The sequence below is a fragment of the Taudactylus pleione genome, unplaced genomic scaffold, assembly GCF_031769625.1.
Source record: "Taudactylus pleione unplaced genomic scaffold, aTauple2 ptg000579l, whole genome shotgun sequence".
Classification (NCBI taxonomy): Eukaryota; Metazoa; Chordata; class Amphibia; order Anura; family Myobatrachidae; genus Taudactylus; species Taudactylus pleione.
Window position 1 is genome coordinate 495,595 of NW_028284981.1, and position 21,200 is coordinate 516,794.

A 21,200-nucleotide genomic window follows, 5' to 3' on the forward strand; every position below is an offset into this window, starting at 1 on the left:
ATATTTTTTCATGGTGACTATATCATCTAAACAAATTGAATTCCCAAGTCTGTAAAGTGCTGCAGAATATGTGTGCGCTATACAAATAACTAGTAATAAATTTGAAATTTGCTTTACAATTGAAGTATTATTATTTTTATAAAAAAATGTTTTATTAATTGCCTACATACACTGCTGACAGAGTTTACAGACACACTGGGCTGATGATTCCATTATAAATTTTCAGACACTAATCCTATTCATGATAGTATAGATTTTCCTGAAACACTCATAATTGTTGACAAAAAAAAAACAAATCACATTTGCACCTGACTTCCTTTATCAAGCTGTTATATAGCTTGTGGTGCTGTACTATGTAGCTACTTTGGCTTAGAGTTGGACATGTCAATTATGTCTCTTCTCACACACAAAGGTATACATGTCCTCTTCAGTGTTGCAAGCATTGGCATTGCTTTCACTATTTCCCTAAAATGCTTTTCAAAAATAGGCGAGTGTGTGCCCATAACAATCCTTATGTCTCCCACCTCCATTTTTGGCTTCCTACCCTTAAGAGAAAGCTCTCAAGAGCAGTGACCTCCCCACTAATACAACACTCCTGTTATGTGTCCATCACTTAATAAATAAATAAATAACACCTCCAACAACGATGTTACAGGTTTTGTTTTTGTGTGAATAATTTTTGTGGGCTGTCTGAAGAATCTGAGTGGATTGAAAGGATGACTCGTTCAAAATTCGCTACTCTGAGCACTGGGGGATACTAAAAATATGTCCAGAAAATTTTAAAAACACATTTATTACCAAGTACAACATTATATAAGACAGGTCACTAAATATTTTTCGGATAAAGACTGGGCTAACAATTTAGATGCATTACTATTGGTTCCTCCACCCTCATGCAAGGTGATATCCCACCATTATTTATTTTTACGAGATAGTTTGGATTATGGAACTCTTCAAACAGGTCTGCCCTTATGGTCACGCCAATTTCCTCAACTCACGTCTGATATATTGCTCAAGAACTTATATGACTCCTGTCGACTTATCACTGCTAGTTCATATCAGGAACTATTTGTAAATGTTTATCATAGAACGTATATTAGCCCACATCGTAGCTTCCTGATGGGGTCTTCTACCTCACATGCATGCCCCCGTTGTGGAGAAGACAACGCAGATATTTTTCACGGTATGTGGTCCTGCCCCCTGATTAGAGCTTTTTGGCTAAGGGTTCATAAATTTGCTCTGGAAAATCTAGTTAATTTCGTGCCATTTGATCCTATATGGGCAATATTGGGTATTCTCCCCCAAGACCAACGTATCACAAAGGGTTGTCGTAAATTATTGTTGCCAATTAGCGCAGCCGCTAAGAAAACTATAATACAGGTTTGGATTCAGCCAGGCATTCCCCCCTTTTCATTATTTAAACAAAAGTTATTTTATCTGTTCCAAATGGATTGGGTGGAGGCTTCTTTGGACAAAGAATCCAGGATTGCTAAATTTTTTGAAAAATGGGAGAGTTATATTTTTACACTTCCAGTAGCTACACAACAACTTCTTATTAAATGTTTTTCTTCCTCCACGTGGTACCTCCTGCGTATGTTGGACAATGATCCCCCAGTGGCTCAATAGTGGTATCCCACACGGGGCATCCTTCACATAAGTTACTGATACTACTAATATCTATATTTTCATCTTTTTGATATTTACATTTTGTATCTTATATACCCTGATATCCTGTTAAACCAAATTGACGATGTTTGCTATTTTGTATCCACAAAGCTATTTTTGATTTACTGTCGAATTTTATGTCTCTGATTCAATAAAAAGAATTAAAAAAAAAAAAAAAACCCCACACATTTATTTTTTCCTGAGCATGGTAATATTTTTTTTTATAGTGGCTGGCCAACAAAATGTTAACCTTTCCCTGTGAGTTATGACCTATTATCCATCAGATTGTAGCATACAAAAACAGAAATAGCTGGAACCATGTTGGACAGAGAGCAGTACACTGAGTGTTAGACCCAAGTGAAATAAAAAAAAAAAAAAAAGTCATTAAGCAGCTATCACAACACCCCCACTATGCTTATGAAGAAGGGAAAAAATAAAAGAAAGAAAACAAAATATCTCTAGTTGTCCAGACTCGGGAGAAAAATACAGGCAAACATCCATAATTTTCTCTGTGGGGTTTTGCTGTAATTGAACCATTACGATACAAATAAAGCTAGCGGCAGTCTCGAAGTAAAGGAAAGCAACAGTGATCTAGATGTTTGAATTATGTCATATGTTGCTTTAAATCCACTGCCCCCCTCCTCACCCATTACTCACACCCATCACCAAAACCACTTTCCTTTTTCTTATTATTTCCCAAGTCGTTTACGCTTTGTCAGGAACCCGGCTGAAGACGGCACGTGGTACAAATAATTTATAATTTTTCATTTGCCACGAGTGAGAGCTGACGTTTTAATTTTATTTTCTGTTGTTATGTTTAGAAAAAAAAATAGATTTACATCGGAAATTTGTTTCTTCAGTGTTTAAAGGCTGCAATTTTCTCGCAATGAATTATCATGTCTTCATGACGTTTAGATTGAGATCCTGCAATTTTTGGTTAATTTTCAGTCCTATGTTTCTGGTGGGTGTTAATATTCTTCCCAACTCGTTAACTCTTGAAACTGAAGACATTCGCGCGCCATCTTTGGAGCATGACAGGCTACAATTTTAAGGGGTGATCAGGCTGCGCTCCTGTCATGCATTTTGCCCTTACTGCACAATTATAGAAAATAAAGCTTGCCTGTGCAATTATTATTTGAATTCTAAATTTATACATATTTGCTTGCTCTATTTTTTTTTTTTTTAACAGATTAAGCAGTGAACGGTCCAAAGTGGTCCAAAACTCCACCAATTCTTTACATCCTTGCCCCAGGAGGCAATCTGTTATCTGTATATATAGTATCAAGAAATTAATTTTTTTTTATGGTTAGCAAAATAACCATATAAAAATATTGTCCCTCACGACTATTCACCCAATAAAAATACAATGCTAAAAAAATATATATTCATATAAGGGGCCTATTCATGAAACTATTTTAGTAATTAAAACATGCAAAAAAGGCCGTTCTGTATGTTTAAGGCAGAACTAAGTAGAACAGCAATTTACGAGGGCTAGAAAGCAGGTGATATTGAAGATATCTCGCATTTTCCGTACTACCCTGCAGGGCCGTAAACTAAGAGTGTGCAACCAGTGCTGCCCCACGTCCCTTGCTTCTAACTAGCCGCCGGAGTGTCCTTTAGAAGCTCCAGACAGGCAACCTGCAGCCTGTACAACTGATCAGAGCATCCTCAGGACGCTCTGGTCAACGATGCACTTCCTGATGCTGCCGTCCCCTATGTGCAACGTCATGACGTCGGGCGCTCAGTGGGCGGGCCGGCACAGGAGGCATTTCAGCCCTGTTATGGCGTGGCTACAGTGCTAGCAGCAGTTTTCTATGGGAATGGGGTTACTGGGGCTATTTAACAAGCCCAGGACTGGTTTGGCCATATGGCACTTCTGGCAAATACCAGAAGGTCATATGGCCAGTTCTAGCCTCCCGAAAGCCTGGCCGAGCAGAACCGCCTTCTGGCACTTTGCTCAGCGGACATCAGAGAGGCAGGGCATGCCGAGAAGCACACCCCCAAGGGGCATGGCCCTGACATTTTTTTTTTCATGCGCAGTTATAATGCCTGGGTGAGTTCTTCCATCCAGTCCGTCACTGCCTGGAATGCTAAGCTTTTCGGACTTTGTTTAAATGAACTAATACCATCTGAAGATGGCGTTAGTCCGCTACAGGGACAGGCCAGCTGGAGAAGGATCTTCTGATCCCTCCTCAGTGGGCTGCAGTTATTCATGATGCCCATTGCAAGGATTTCCCTTGGCACACGTGCGGCCTAAAGGTTCACCAGTTGGGTCCAAGTAAAGTGATTTTTATCAAGAATGACTGCCCTTGATAAATATCCCCAAAATAACATTTCAAATGCCCTCAATCCCTGACGATAAGGAATCTTAATGATCGGGACAGAATTGCAAATCTTCATAAACAGGCCCCGCAGTCCTTATGTGTTAAAAGACAAAAATAAAAAGTCACTGCGGCCTGTCTTTACGGTCAGAAGATGAGCGCACACGGTATGGCTATAGCGCATCACACACTGCGGATATCTTCTGAAAGCCACTTACCAACATGATCGCTTGTGATCACTTTTAACTGTATTGTCGTAAACGTTTTAGTATCATGCACGCTGCAATGTTGTGCCAATTGCCCTATATTTATACTTTCCTACTTTATGGACCTCTCCTAGGAGAGATATCGGATGAGAGGTCCATGTAAACTGTGGGAGGTGGGGGGGATTCAGATCATCGCGGCCTGGTCCCCCTCTCCCTCGCTACGCAATTCCGTAAATCAGGGATTCTTACTGGGAAGTCCGAGAGAACTCCGCAAAATTTCAGGAGTCCCCTGGGCATTCTGTAACAGCAGGCAAATGGTTTCAGCCAGTACAAGCGCCCCCTCTAGTGCCTCCCAAATTTTGGGAGGTAGGAGGTATTCAGCACACATGCATGATCAGAGGTAGCCAGCAGCTCAAACTTTTACCGTTACTATTAGCAGCAAAGTGTAGAAACTTAGGATTTGCCAGGAGTATTACGCTGGCTATACACCTGCCCGATTTTGGGCCGATTGCCCGATTTTCGATGAGTCATATGATGGATCCTGTGAAAATCGTGTATTTTTTTAGTAAGATAAGATCCGATGTGCACTCCTGCAGCTCCTATAATCGGATCTTATGATCAGATGTGCAGCTCATATGTTCCATCGTATCTTGTGCAGATCGTTCCGTTTATTTTGTTCATGCGATCCATCGTGCAGAAATTCAAGTCGTTTCAATGACTGTTTCCCTAATGAGTGCGTGAGGCACAGGATCGATCATACGACAGATCCTGTGCTAAGAAAAACAACAAACATGCTGCCGGCTCTGCCAGGGAGTCGGTTGTTGAATCGGAACGTATGCTGGTCGTGCAGGTGTATGGCCAGCTTTAATCTCTGCACCGGCTGGGAGTAACGATAAATTACCCCAAAACTTGTTCCTAAAAAGTAAAAAGTTTCGGCAATCGGGACACTTGAACTTGCTCTGGTTTTGGCACAAATCTACAGAAAGACTGAAAAGATTTTTCAGCTTGTAGTTCAGTAAATTAATTTAGCCCAATATAGCTGAAGACTGGTGATAGTCCTGCATTATGTTCCAAGCCTCAGTAACTGGAGAGCAAGTCATAAGTTACAGACAGATAAATCACACACAGGCTGGGTGAATGGCCCCGTGACTAACTAAACCAATTACTAATCAATTAAGGACTTCTTCCCTTCTCTTTTACATAAACAACTGCGTCCTCTGATGCATGAACAGAAGGGAACTGGCAAATTCCACACACACAAGTGTAAATACCTCTATTTAGAAAGGCTTTGATCTCCGCAAGATCATCCCAGGTAATGTGATCTCATTGGCTTTTCTGCTGGTGGAGAAGCTGCATAAAAAATAACCACCCAATGCCCAAAACAGGTAATAAACAAGAGGAGGATAAAACAAAATCTCATTATCTTGAATGCTTAAGACAAAATAAATATATAAAAATATACTTAATTACGATCACAAGTTATGACATACTGTAATACTGGTTCCTCAATAAAATGATCAATACCTATATTATACCTCCCAACTATCCAGACTGCGGTGTTCCCGAAATAAGAAGTGAGTGGGGCTTCCACTGAAATTGGACGTGACATTTATTTATTTACCAGTTATTTAACATATACCGCAGCTAATATTTACGTATTCACATCAGTACCTATCCCAGGTTACAATCTATATTCCCTATCACATGGATACACATACACACTAGGATTATTTTATTTTGTCTGGAACCACATATCCTACAGATGTGACGCATTACACCGTGATTAGCCGTGGTACACCATACCGTGCGCTATGTTCACACCATGCAATCCTATGGGTGAGAACGCAGCACGCATACCCGTTCGCGGGCATGCGACTCGCGCCATACGTGGCGTGCTTTGCCGCACAAGTGGCAAAGATGCAAATGGACATATCTGTATCAGTACATTTTTGGAATGTGGGAGGAAACCCATGCAAGCACAGGGAGAATATACAAACTAAATTTAGGGCCATGGTGGGCATTGAACCCAAGGACCTCAGTGCTGTAAGGTAGGAATGCTAACCATTACACCAGCCGTGCATGTTTGGGGAAATTGGGGGTGTGGTTTGCATTGGCCATGGGTTCAGCTTATTTTGCGGATAGTTGATATATATTGGGAGATAGACTATGATGCTCATCATTGGTCACCTGAGGCAACGTCCACCCCCATTTTTTGTTTTAATCATAGAAGAGGCAAGTTAGGCCTGACCTAAGGGGGGCTCGTCCAGTCATTGAGTCTGGCCCAAGCAATTCACATTGTGGTGACTAACCCATCTGTCAGGACACACCTGGATAAGTCCTCTGCTGATCTGTTCCTCCCCTCTATATCCTCCTCGACATCAACATTTAATTTCCTCACCATCCCTCCCATCGGCATATGTGTCTGGTGCCGGCTCCCCACATCGGAGACCATTTTGTAGAAGACAGAACAGACTGTCTCCAATAGCGATCAAGAGTCAGCATAGTGTGTTCTGGAGGGACTTACGATAAAATGGTGGGGGATGGGGTATTGATTTTATTCGGGGGCTTTGCTAAATGTGGAGGCTATTAATTTAATGTCAGGTGGAACCAGTTGTGGAAAACAAGGTAAACTGGGAAAACAGTCACAAAATAGTATATAACAAAACCTACAGTAAATCCAGTGCAGTAAGACTGGCTGATTAATCTTAATTTATCCAATATACTGTATATGTATGTACACTCTGGACCTCATTCAGAGTCGGTCGTAAGCGGCCGCTCGGTCGTACGCCTAACGATCGAGAATCAGAAAAGAAAACAATCGCATGGCCGGGTGATCGCAACCAAAGTGACGCCCATACATGAACAAAGCACCTCCTCTAGCTAACGAGTGATAGCAGTTAGTGATCGAGTCGATCGTTGTCAGTCGCTGTCTGTCGCTATATGTTAATTTTCTTCTGCTGGTTGCGGCCGCTTGTGTTGTATGCAAATTACACCAAAAATTAACAAAAAAACGCATAGAATAAGCCATCCCCCTGACATTTATTTATTATTATTATTCGCTAATGCAAACGCAACTGAATCAATTACAAGCCAAAGAGCAGTGTTATTAGCAACAATCGATTATTAGCTGCTTGCATTGTGTGGCACAAAATAGAAACATCAAACATAACATCAGTCACATTCGATAGTATCGATTGTACTCTGGGGCTTGAGAGAGCACATACCCAACCTCAAGCTGTACGATCAGCCAGGCCTCTAACCTGCTCGCAGAGTGACGTTTTACTACTTCCGGCCTTCTATGTCGGTCGTAGCAGTAAATTTATGTAGGCCCCTGAAACGCCCTGAAAACGGTGAGGAACGCCTGTGTTTTCAGACCACCACCCCCGTCAACACCCACAAACAAAAGGCCTTTCATGTCAATCAACTCTCGGAAGCCACTTCCTGCTCGTAAGCCGTACGATCTACAGCATTTTGGATCGCAAGGTCTCGTACACACATGCGCACAACTAACCGTACGCATGCGTGGTTTGGAAACAGCGGATGCGTACGACCGAGCGGCCACTTACGACCGTCTCTGAATCAGGCCCAGGGGAACCAAAAAGTCTAGTTACAGCTCTGGGCCTGAGTCAACAAGGAACGCAGTTTCTTATATGCACGCAATCGAACGATTGTTGCGTACTGTGCATGCATCGCAGTGTGCTTGTGCAAACTAGCCACTGCGCTCGTGATACGCAGACCCATGGCAGAGTGATTGACAGGAAGTGCTGTTGTGGGTGGTAACTGGGGGTGCTCAGGCGAACGCAGGCGTGCCAGTGCATTTTAAGGGTGTTGCATAAATTAGCCACTGCGATACCATACGCCGCCTGAGGCCTCATAGCGTGCGCTGAAGCAATTCCTGAGTAAAGTCTGGGCTTAATTAATTGTCCGATGTTACTAGATGTTACCGATTGTTTCTCTGTGTTGGCCAAGTATACGGATGTGAGTATGGGTAAGTGTGCGTCATTATGTCAGGCTGTGATCGCAATGCGAATGCAAACATTTACATATCACCGCTGATTATAGCAACTGCGCTGTGTGTGTATAAGCAGAATAGCGATCCATAGTGAATCAGGCCCTCAGTCCTTGAACACTTGTTTAATATTAACGTCTCTATGATGCACCTAATCCATTAACACACTTCAGCTAAAGGTAAAAATCAAATACTGAGTTTGACTCAGGATAAACTCTCTCTAGTGTTACCTCAAAATAAACCAAGCTAGGTTAGCACTGGATCAGTATCTGGATTAACCCCTAAGGTCAGCCATTAAGCACTGACAAAAAAAAAAAAAGTTCCTAACAATCTCGTGTATATATCACGTCCAGCGTATTGATCTGTTACAGTGCGGCTCTCACGCTGCACCTTCCCCCTTTGCTGGTCTGCCAGATAGAGCGAGATGCAGCTCTGCAGGGGCATGTATGAGGGCTCCATAGTGACAGCAGCCAGTCTCTTATGCCATTGGCAGATATACTCCCAGCAACCAATCACATAAGGGCACATCATCAGAACGCCTAACACCGCCCACAGGGAGACCTCCCTGTAAATTACTGCTCCTTCTGGCACAGGTAAAGCAGTAGGGGCACATACATATATGAATGTCTGAGTAACACTTTTATATCAAGCAATACGCATTTAACATTTAGTATTTGTTTTTTTATCACTTTGTTCAACTCGTGACAGTTATCTCATTGTATACAAGTTATATATTAATAGAACTATAAACATGTTAAATACAGTCTGTAGGTGAAAGACCAACGAGATAAGGCTTTTTGTGTGATTTTAGTGTGGAATTAACTTTTTGCATGAATTTCAGGCGGATCGGACATTTTGTGTAGTTTTAGGGCAAAATTTACTAAGCGGCGGTTTGTATTCTATTCTAAACCCCGGCGGTTTGGTGGCGGTTTGTATTCTATTCTAAACCTCGGGGGTTTGGTGGCGGTTTTGCAGTGGTTTCTAAATGACAGCCCTGTTCTATTCTATTCTAAAATGTGTTTTGATGGCAATTTTGCAGCGGTTTTGGCCTTAGTAAATCTTCAGAAAGTAAAACCGTCGCCAAACCATAGTCAAAACACATTTTAGAATAGAATAGAACAGGGCTGTAATTTAGAAACTGCTGCAAAACCACCACCAAACCCCCGGGGTTTAGAATAGAATATAAACTCAGTCAAACCACCGCTTAGTACATTTTGCCCTTAGTGTGGATCCTGCTTTTGGTGTGAATTGTATGTGGATGTGGGTCTTTGTGTACATTTTTGGTGGAATCGGCTTTTGATGCGGTTCAGGCTTTTTGTTTGAAATTAATGTGGATCCAGATTTTTGTGTGGTTGCAGCTTTTTTTGTAGATTTAGTGTGGATCCTGTTTTTGTGTGATTTAGTGTAGATTTGACTTTTTGTGTCGAAGATGTTTGACATCACTCATGAAACCAGTTGAACTTGTTTAGCAGTCCTGTCTCTGAAGGAACAGTCCAGAACATCTGTGGACAAGAGGATGTGGTCAGGGCCGGCTCCAGGAGGAGCCATGCCCTGTGCAGTGGGAACAGATTGGCCCCTAATCCCACACTCAGAGAAGCTGTGCGTGACCGAAAGGGTCCATGGCCTAATTACCATATGCCACGCCCCCTAAATGTCGTTATTGGGGGGTGTACCCATATGCCATGCCTCCCGTTTAACATTAGGCTGGGGGTGAGCCCAGCACTCCATCAGTAGTTGGGCTGCCCCCATTCTTCTCCCTGCACTAAATGGATGACGCGCGCATGCGCTTGGCATCCATTCAGCTTCTCCGAAGCCCGGCAGTGACGCGCAGCTGCGGCGGGGAGGGTCCCCAACTTCAGCCCACGTGTGGAACAGCGGGACACTGCCCGAAAAAACATGACTTTCCGGCTGAAATTGAGATGGTTGGGAGGGTGGTGCCCCTGTTCGACCGCACTGGTCGAACGCCCCAAGAGCCAGCTCTGGGTGTGGTCATTGTGTGTGCGGCTGGTTAGGTTAAAGCATGGCCCTGAGTAAATTGAGGGTAGGACTGTATTTCACTGCATTTTATATTGAAGATGCGACTCCTATTTATTAATTCCAATATTCTTCCATTTGTATACGATACTGCATTACATTATAATATTGGAGAAAATATGTCATCTTTCTTATTCCTACACATTCATGTTTGGATAAAGTCTATGGAAACCTCTTAGAGGTAGCTTTATTATTGTATCGCCACTGTGACCAATAACAAAAATGTAGATTTGGGTGGGTTTAGGTGAGATCAATGAAACTGGAAATGTGAATGACTCCCTCTCCCCATATGCAGCAGGTCCTATGCGGCCTACAGCGGTCCTTGGGCCTTATTCAGAGCCGCTCGTAAGCGGCCGCTCGTTCGCTCTGAGCGATGTTTGCCCAACTGCGCATGCGTACGGATTTTAATACGCATGCGCGAACCAGTCAGTGCGGCCGAAAATCGTTTGTTCGCTAAATAGCGAATGCCTGCTATTTTGAATGACAGAATGAGGCGTATGTGGGTGGTAACAGGGGAAGGTGCTTGAAAAGGGGGGTGGAGATCCGAACGCAGGCGTGCTTAAAGGTCAAAACGGGCGTTTTAAGGGTGTGCATAATTAATACAGCAGCGTCATTGACCACGTCACTGGGTTATTTTATAGCCAGAACTGCTCGCAAGATTGTGGTAGCAAAAACCAACCACAAGAATAGCGAGCAGTTCATACGCTGGTCGATGTACTCGATTAATCTAATAAATAGCGGACATGACGTAGGATGCGAGCGACCAGGGGGCGTATTTTTTTAAAAAATGACCGCAAGTTTTGTTCACTCGTTCAGACATAGAGGCGTGAACAGACCGCAAGGAGCGGACGGTTCATTTGAATAGCCACCCCCTTTTCCTGAACGACCGTCCGCAAATTGCGTCTGGCTCTGAATCAGGCCCCTTGTCAGGTCTGCTCTTCTGCTTGTGTGTTTTCTGCTAGCAGAGTTTGTTCATTTTGCCTAAGTCCAGTTATAATGCAGGCTTTCTCCAAGTTCATATATCATATAACTGCTAATAAATAAGGACATTAGGGCTGCCCTTATTTTAAGGGCGAATATTAATAATAATTTCCTTCTGTATGATACATTGTTTTACATAGGAATGTAGAAGCATATTGTGCAGCTTATAATATAATTGTATGTACTATTTTTCTTCACCTATTCTGGTTATTTAGTGCAGCTTTAAGGTTCTGTGGCAACACAAATTCAGGGCTGCCTCCACGCGTGTGCAAAATATCATGTTCTGCCAAATTGTTGCTAATTGTGGCCATAGGGGGTGGGATGCAGTAAAGCAAGAAATTCGGTTAAACCCCTTGAAAATTGTTCTATTTGTGACGCCCCCCCCCTTTCCCGGGAGGGATCTAATGGGATCCCTCTCAGCACCATCCGTCCCGTGCGTCCCAGGATGCCAGAGAGACTTCTGGGTTATAGACCTGGAAGAACCTCACTCGCAAACAACAGATCTTACCGAGAGAGCAGTCCTTTGCGTTTGCATACAGGTGTAATTAACGCAGACATGCATGGCAAGAGTGGCGGGATTCATCGCAACCTGAATTTGATGCGTCATGCATCTTGCCCCCAAGTCTGATTCGGCTGGACACTAAGGGGTAAATTTACTAAGATGGGAGTTCTTTTAAGAAGTGATGTTGCCTATAGCAACCAGATTCCAGTAATTATCTTCTAGAAGGTGCTAGATAAATGAGAAGTAGAATCTGATTGGTTGCTATAGGCAACATCACTTCTTAATAGAACTCCCATCTTAGTAAATTTACCCCTAATACTGGCCATACACGGAACGATTTTGAACACAATTTTGGAATTTTCTACAGGTTGGTCAGACCAATCATTTGCAAATAGTTGTATTTTGAGTTTTCTGCGACCCCCGATGCGCGTCCCCGCCGTTGTCTAGTTGGACCGCAGATCAGATGGTTTTGCAGAGAGATCTCAACTGATCGTGTACGATGTGATACACTTCTATGCATCTTATCCTATGATCTTACTGATCAATCGTACACCATTTGACCACAACTTATGAAGAATTTCAAGGGAAATCGTACAACTGATCTTACTAAATTGAATCTCACCGTGTATGGGGGCCTTAAGGCTGCCGCTGCTGTGATTTTCGCAGCTGTGGATGTGCAAATACTTGCTGATGCAACCGCGGTCGGGACTTGTATTTAGATGCCCATCTGAGCTATCAGGTCCTATAAGGTGTCTTGATGAAGATACTATTGTATAGAAAGTGAAACGCGTCGGTAGAGGGAGGTTTTTTTATGGATGGATTTATACAGACCAGCATTTGTTCCTGAGGCGGTAGCTGACCTGGAGTCCTGATTTTCAACTAAATACAGGTCATATTACTATACTTTCCATCTATGCCATTGGGACTTATGTTGCCATGTTCTTTTAACATATGTATCATTTTTCACTTCCACATTTCCTGTATTCCACTTGTGATTTGGAGGAAAGAACACTAGATGAAATGGAGTAGAAGCCCCAGAAAAAACCATTACGTATATATATAGAGACTGCTCATTGTGAGTAGGGTACGCTTACCTTCTATTTGTCCATCCGGTGTGCGCACAATTATATACGGTGAACGGAGGGGGTCTGAGACAGAAACCTTTACTTGTACATCACCACCCTGATTCTTGTGAGTTGGGTACGCTCCTTTTCTGTGGTTTTCAAGGCAACTCTTTGCTTATTTTCTGTGGAATTTCATTATTATCAGTTTATTTGCCGAAGTGCTGGAGAGCGGTACAATAATGAATGTCTGCAGGCAACAGTGAAGCATGGTGAAGGTTCCTTGCAAGTTGGGGCTGCATTTCCCTGTTGCCTGCAGACACTATTATATATTATTATTATACCATTCTCCAGCCCTTCGGCGAACAAACTGCCTTTTGTTATAGCCAAATATTTCAAATTTTGACTCATCAGTCCAGAGCACCTGCTGCCATTTTCTGCACCCCAGTTCCTATGTTTTTGTGCATAGTTGAGTCGCTTGGCCTTGTTTCCACCTCAAAGGTATGGCTTTTTGGCTGCAATTCTTCCATGAAGACCACTTCTGGCCAGACTTCTCCGAACAGTAGGATGTACCTGGGTCCCACTGGTTCCTGCCAGTTCTGAGCTGATGGCACTGCTGGACATCTTCCGATTTCGAAGGGAAGTCAGCATGATGTTTCTTTCATCTAATGCACAAAGTTTCTTTGGCCGACCACTGCTTCTACGGTCCTCAACGTTGCCCGTTTCTTTGTGCTTCTTTAATAGAGCTTGAACAGCACATCCTGAAACCCCAGTCTGGTTTGAAATCTGTGCCTGAGAGAGACCTTGCTGATGCAGTATAACTACCTGGTGTCTTGTTGCTGTGCTCAGACTTGCCATGGTGTTAAGCCTCAGATATGATTCTGTAGTGTATTGCCCCACAACTGCCTTGAGGGCTGGTAGGATCTTGGCAAGATGCAGCCGTGGAGCAGCTTTAAGAGCTGAGATGACAAGTGGCTGAGGCCTGCTGGCCTGTAAGATGTTGTGTGGCCTTTGGCCGTGCAGCAACCTTGAAGGCTGGAAATATCTTGGCTTGCTGTGGCCTGTGAGCCAGTAAGATGAGATGCGGCCTGTGGGCCGGTAGCAGCCTTGGAGCTGGAAGTAACTTGACTAGTTGTGGGCCTTAAGATGAGATGCGGCCTTTGGGGAGGTAGCAGCCTTGAGGGCTGGAAGTGACTTGGCTGGCTGTGGCCTGTGGGCCTTAAGATGAGATGCGACCTTTGGGGAGGTAGCAGCCTTGAGGGCTGGAAGTGACTTGGCTGGCTGTGGCCTGTGGGCTTTAAAGATGAGATGCGGCCTTTGAGGCGGTAGAAGCCTTGAGGGCTGGAAGTCACTTGGTTGGCTGTGGGCTTTAAGGATGAGATGCGGCCTTTGAGGCGGTAGCAGCCTTGAGGGCTAGAAGTGACTTGGCTGGCTGCTGTAACTGAAGACTGCAGAAAGTATGCTGGCCTGCGTACTAAGGACGCTGGATTGCGGCCTGTATCGCCAAGTTGACACAAGCAGCTGACGCTAGAATGCGGCCTGTGCCGCGGGGTTGACATAAGCGCGAGTACTCTGGCTTGCGTGCTGCGGACCCTGTAGTGCGGCCTGTGCCGCCGGGTTCACAAAAGCGCGACTACACTGGCTTCCGTACTGAGGTCGCTATAGTGCGGCCTGTGGTGCTGGGTTGACACAAGCGCTAATACGCTGGCATGCGTACTGAGGACGCTGTAGTGCGGCCTGTGCCGCCGGGTTGACACAACCGCGAGTGCGCTGGCTTGCGTACTGAGGACGCTGTAGTGCGGCATGTGCTGCTGGGTTAACATAAGTGCGAGTATGCTGGCTTGCGTACTGAGGACGCTGAAGTGAGGACCGTGCCGCCGGGATGACACATACAGCAGGAATACTAAACAAGCAGGAGGACTGGAAACTTGACTGCTTACAGGAGACAATGTCAGAACCGGTCACACGTGAAACGCTATCAACGGCATCGGAGCAACGTTCACAGCAGTAGGACATGGACGCAGGAGCCAATCCGGATCGATCCTAGAATGATGGACAGGAGGTAGGCGGAGTTTCAGCGAATGCTCGCCCGGTGTTCACTTTGCATAGCATTCACAGTGCGGTGGCTAGTGACACATGGTATATGCCCTATGACATGAAACAGACTTTCACAACCTCACCTTTGTAGCAGAGTTTGGCTGTTCCTCACCCAGTTTTAAGCCTCCTACACAGCTGTTTCTATGTCAGTTAATGACTGTGTTTCAACCTACATATGAAAATGATGATCACTGTCACCTGTTTGGTATGATTGGTTAATCACACACCTGACTATAATCCTACAAAATCTCTGACTTTGTACAAGTGTACCCAGAAAAATTGATGCTATTTTGAAGGCAAAAGGTGGTCACACCAAATATTAATTTGATTTAGATTTCACTCCTGTTCATTCACTTTGCATTTTGTTAATTGATAAAATTAAACTACTAACACATTTTTGAAAGCACTCTTACTTTGCAGCATTTTTCCCACACCTGCCTAAAACTTTTGCACAGTATTATATGTCAGTTTTTGTGGCATGAATACACTCAGTGGTACACCTGTCTAGCACTGGGAAGAACTCCAATTTTCCCCCAGAACAGTCCCTTTCTGCAATACTCAAACCAGCCAGTCAGGCACCAACAATCATTCCACAAAGGGTCTGATTCGTAATACATACGAATTACCGCCGGTCCCCTGGTCGACGCTTGGAATCCCGACACCAGAAGGCCGGCAGAGGAGGAAATCCCGATCATCTAAGGTAAGTATACACTAACCTAATTCTAACCCCCTAACCCTCCTTCAGTGTGCCTAACCCTAATCCCCCCTCTAAGTGCCTAAACCTAACCCCCGCTTCCCCGCCGCCTAAACCTAAGTCCACCGGGGAGGTGTCTAACCCCAAGTCTCCCCCGGGGGTGCCTAACCCTAACCTCCCAGGGGGTGTCTAACTCTGTCCCCCCGAGCCCTAAACCTAACCCTCTCCCCCCGCAGCTTTTCCGCAGCGGCGCCTGTCATCACTTCGATTGGGATGCCGGGCGCCGGTCTCCCGGCGTCGGTAAAATGACAGGCGTCTATATCTAGACGCCGGTCATTTCACCCTTGCTGGGATATGACAGTCGGGAAGCCGGCTGTTTGGTATAATGTCAGCCGGCTTCCCGATTGCATCCCTCTGATTCAGCTGATTGCGGTTCTGGTTTGGGAATCTATGCATGCGCAGGATCCATTCTGCACATGTGCAGAACGGGTCATGCAATATTGCATGCAGGCCCCGCTATGCCTCTGTCTGATTGACAGGCAGAGGTATTTGCGGAGATGGCCTGCATTCCCAGAAACGGGGGCTTGTCGCCCCAATTTTTCGTGAGTGGTAAGGCCAGGATCTGCATCCACAAATGCAGACTTCCTGGCTTTGCAGGCTGACAGGACCCGGCCAGGCTGCGATAAGCTTCAGCTACCGCAGCATGACCAGAGGGTCAACCATCGGGACCTCAAAATGCAAATGCAGCAGATGAGGCGTCAGACACTCCCTGCTTAGTTTGCATTTTAACAAGGACGGAATTGCACAAGCTGCTTGTGGGCGGCTTTGCAATTCCATCCTCTGCTGTATCAGGCCCAAAGGGGTCTATGTACTAAGCCTTGGAGAGAGCTAAAGTACCAACCAATCAGCTCCAGTCACTTTACAGGTTGTGTTTGAAAAATGTCAAACAGGATTGGTCGGTACTTTATCTCCCATCCACTTTCTCTCTCTCCAAGGCTTAGTAAATAGACTCCAAAGTCCCTTAGATCGCACTTCTTCCCCATTCTGGCATTTGGACAGAGCAACAACTTAACCTCATGACCATGCCATTATGTGTTTATGCATTGAGTTACTACTACCTGATTGACTGATTAGATACATGAAGCATGACAATAGCTCCCACACAGTCACAATAATAATCTGAGGATGTCTGATTGAGTTTATCACCTTCTGCTTCAGGGACAGGTATCGCGAGGATGACTTGAAGCAGTAGTTCTGTGCCAGTCCTTGTTTATAGCTGGTATCTCCTCCGCCTTTTCCATGAATCAGCTTCTAGATGAGGTCTTGGCAGAGTTTCATGGCATCTTTCCCATGTACGATCTCTAGCAATGTCTTGCCAGCTTCTTCCGCTATCAGGAAAGTAATTGCTGCTGTATTAAGAGTTTACTAATCAGAGCCGTCATTTTTCCCAGTCGCCGTGGCATGCGCCATCAGCTGAGTTACAGCTCAGAGATGTGTTAATGTGCGTCATGTGAGTCTTAATCAGATACTAAAATATAGGACTTCTCTAAACAGAAGCGAAAGCTGAGCTATAATTAGGACACCAAGTAATACTAAATACTTCCCCCTTCTCCAAGCAAACAAACTATAAAACATTATCTAGATTCATGCAGAAGTTTAATGACTGTATTATTTGTTACAATTTGGCATCGGGCCGTAACCACGGGTAGGCGAACTGTGCCACTGCCTAGGGATCAACACTGTTGCTTCCCCGATGCACCTGTACTTGGCATGCAGGGTGCCTGGAACAGCATCCTGCAGCCTAGAAAGCCACCGTCTGGACGTACCAAGCGCTCAGCTTCTGCCTAGTCCTAATGGCAAGCTGCCACATAGCCACCTGCTGCACCCTTGGGAAACTTAGCTTCTGCCTATTGTGCCTAGTGCTGGCAGCAAGCCGTCCGGTTAGGGATGGCCATGGACCATTGTTTTCAAGACATCGATGGTTGCCGGGCGATGTTAACTAGTTTTGCCATCGATGGATAGGTTGGAGCCAATGCTTTTTTGGTCCTTTTACTGGCAGGATGGAGGTTAGCCCCGCCCCTGGAATCGGCTAAGCTCCACCCCCATTTTTGATGGGCCTGCGGCCCAACGTATCCACGGCAGAGGTGACCATCGAGGGGGTGCAAACCATCGATGGTTTGTGTGCAAACGATGGCAAACACCGATGGGCCCATTGATGGTAACCATCGATGCACACCCCACCGTTGGCTATCCCTATGTCAGGTCTACTGGTCCTGACGTGCCTACCCCCTCATTGTGACATCATTAAGTCACATTTGGGGGCGCAGCCTGAATCGCCTTGTTATGGCACTGTTCGGCATTATTATAAGTAAAATATATGGGACACTTATGGAAATTAGTGCACATAAGAAAGATATGGATCCTAGGCTGGTCACGATGATGACAACAAAATGGCCATTGACAACCAGAAGAGATGCCATCCATCCCTCTTCTTCTGTACTGAAGGTATGCTCTGGATGGTATCCCTATACCCAGCACTCTAAAGATGTGCCAGTAGGCACTAAGGACTTCATTCAGAGGCGGCCGTACGGTCTGCGACCGCACGGCCGCCTCGATGTTTGTCCACTGCGCATGTGCACGAGGGAGCCGGCTCCTTCGTGTGCATGCGTGAGACCCGCTATGACCGACGCTGTCGGTCGTAGCTGGTCTCTTTCCAAAGGGGGCGAGCTGTCGATGTTGATTGACAGCTCGCCCCGTTTGGAAAGCGGGCTGGGGGGTGGCAGCCCAAACGGAGGCGTTCCCACGGGAACGCTAGTTATGTCAGTGGAGAGCTTCCGGCTCTGACAGAGCCAGAAGCTCTCCGGGTCTTACGACAAGTGAGACCCTACCCTAGGGTCTCGTCGTAAGCCCCGATGGTCGCAATGGTCTATGACCATCGCGACCATCACCCTAGCGGTCGTTAGAGCTGTGGGTGTAAACCCACAGCCTAACGACCGAAACAGAGGCAGCCGGTCAGGATGCAAGCGGCTGCCCAGTTTCTGAGCGACCGCTTGCATCCTCCGACCGCCTCTGAATGAGGGCCTAAATGCTAGTTAGCCATTCCAATTATCAGCTTTATTATTTGTGCAAATACACTATTGTGAGTATACAAGATGGCGTTATTTTGAGCTAAAGCTGTAAATTCAACCTGCATGCTCAAGGTTGTTCCCGGTGCTCCTCTATGTTGTGATTGTAGCATCTGCATATATTTTTCAGTCCCTACTTTAAAATGGCTGCATTGTTGCACCATCACAGCCCTGACTTTCATTAAGGGGCGTCCTCAGCTGGGTGACATTTCGCCCTACCCTAAAGCAAAAAGTAAATACACCTACAATGTACAGCCAACACCAACACAAAATAGAGGCACCATCTTGTAGGTTGAACCAATATACATGTAGTCTGGCAATTCAGTAGGAACCAGTGTTACCACAATGGAGGCAGCCATCTTAATAATCATATTCATGATATGCAACTTCAGTCACCGGTTACTAGTGAACTGATGAACTGAATTCAGGTGAATATTGGTTAAGCACACAAATGGCAGCGATGTCACTTGTCACTAACATATTGATAGGCCACAAATTGAGTGCCGGGTGAGAGAGTCGGGTAACACATATATGGAGTGGTCCACAAGCGCTGTTAGAAATTAGATCAGACGTTGTCCCTTTCTTTTTTCCTTTTTTTTTTATAGATGGTCATATACGGACGTCCTACAACTTCCAAGGAAATTCAAGAAGAGACACTATCAGTCATATACAGGAGCCAGACTTCCAAAAATTTCAAGGAAACCTTTGGACTCACCCAGATGAAACAAAATGTGTTCATCAAAAGGTTTCTTTGGCAGTCATATGCTTACTTATTTCTTATCTATGTAAACCACATTGGAATGGCACTCACCTAATATCGCGTAAATCTGTTCCCATAAAGGTATCTTTTGATGTCAGATATCCCAAGTAGGAAACCAAGAGAAGGATCACTCCAATGGGTCCAGGCAAAACAATAACATTTATTTCCAAGGGTTAAATTTTTTTTAAAAAACAATCTTCATGTAACATAGTCCACAAAGACAAACATTAAAAACAAAACATTTAAGGAAGCACTCCAGACCAGATGGTTTATTCCAATTCAAACCACACCGAAAAAAGTCCAGAAAAGACCTTCCTCCCACATCTAATCCCAGGAAAATAATATTTTAGGGCATATGGGTCAATTTGGATAGGTGGTCAAATCGGTACACTACCATACAGATGGAACTAGGGGGGTCATTCAGACCCGGTCGTTAGCGCCGTTGCGCTCGGACCGGGTCGATGGCCCCCCACAGAGCATGCGCACGACGGCGCCGGTGCACGCATGCGTGAGACCCGCTACGACCGACAGCGCTGGTCATAGTGGGTCTCGATCCAAAGGGGGCGAGCTGTCGATGTTGATTGACAGCTCGCCCCGTTTGGAAGGCGGGCCGGGGGGGTGGCAGCCCAAACGGGGGCGGCCCCACTGGTGATGTCAGTGGAGAGCTTCCGGCTCAGACAGAGCCGAAAGCTCTCCGGGGCTTACGACAAGGGAGACCCTACCCTAGGGTCTCGTCGTAAGCCCCGATGGTCTTGACCATCACCTTAGGCGGTCGTAAGTCTGTGGGTGTTAACCCACAGCCTTACCACCGCAAAGGAGGACGTCTTGAAAATTCAAGACGTCCTCCCCTCATTCAGACCTACCGCACGCTCTGTGCGACCGGCTCTGAATGAGGTCCTAGGTCCTGGGGTGTCCCTTTCTTTCACTAACGCATTTCAGATGTAAATACTTCCTCAGGGTGTGAAGTGTGACAAACCACCATGGTCTTTTATACCCATTTCCTGGGTCACATGATCATTCAATTAACATACTGTATAAAAACATCTTAAAACTAAGGGCCTGTTTCAGACCCACTCGCGAGCGGCTGTCCGCTCGCAAGTGGGTCGATGTTGTGCACTGCGCATGCGCACGACGGCGGGAGCTCCGTCGTGCGCATGCGCCAGACGCGACGAGCGAAGGACTTTCCTTCGCTCGTTGTGTCTGATCAAAGGGGGCGTGCTGTCGATGTTGATTGACAGCACGCCCCCTTTGGTGGGCGTGCCTCCCTGACGGGGGCGTTCCCAAGGGAACGCCTACCGTCAGAAGCCGGCCCACTGACATCACTAGTGATGTCAGTGGGAGTGATTTTGGCTCTGATAGAGCCAAAATCACTCCGGGCCTTGCGGTTGAAAACCTCAACTGCAGGCTCCGGCTCGCAGTGGCGATGGTCAAGACGGCCATCAAACTGCACGCTCGTATAGGCTGTGGGTGGTGACCCACAGCTATACGAGCGACCAGGAGGACGCTCCATAATTATGGAGGGCGGCCCTCATTCAGAGCGTGCGCTCTGCTCAGAGCGTACGGCTCTGAATGAGGGACTAAATTCATACGGTATACCATATAAGTAAAACATAAAGCAGGTGTCCCTCCCACAGGGATCCAATATTTGATTATAATCATACCTATAAACATTCAAACGTATAGAATATAAATATACTCCTTGACGAAGTCGGGGTCAGAACAGAACGGGGGGGGGGGCTGGGGCC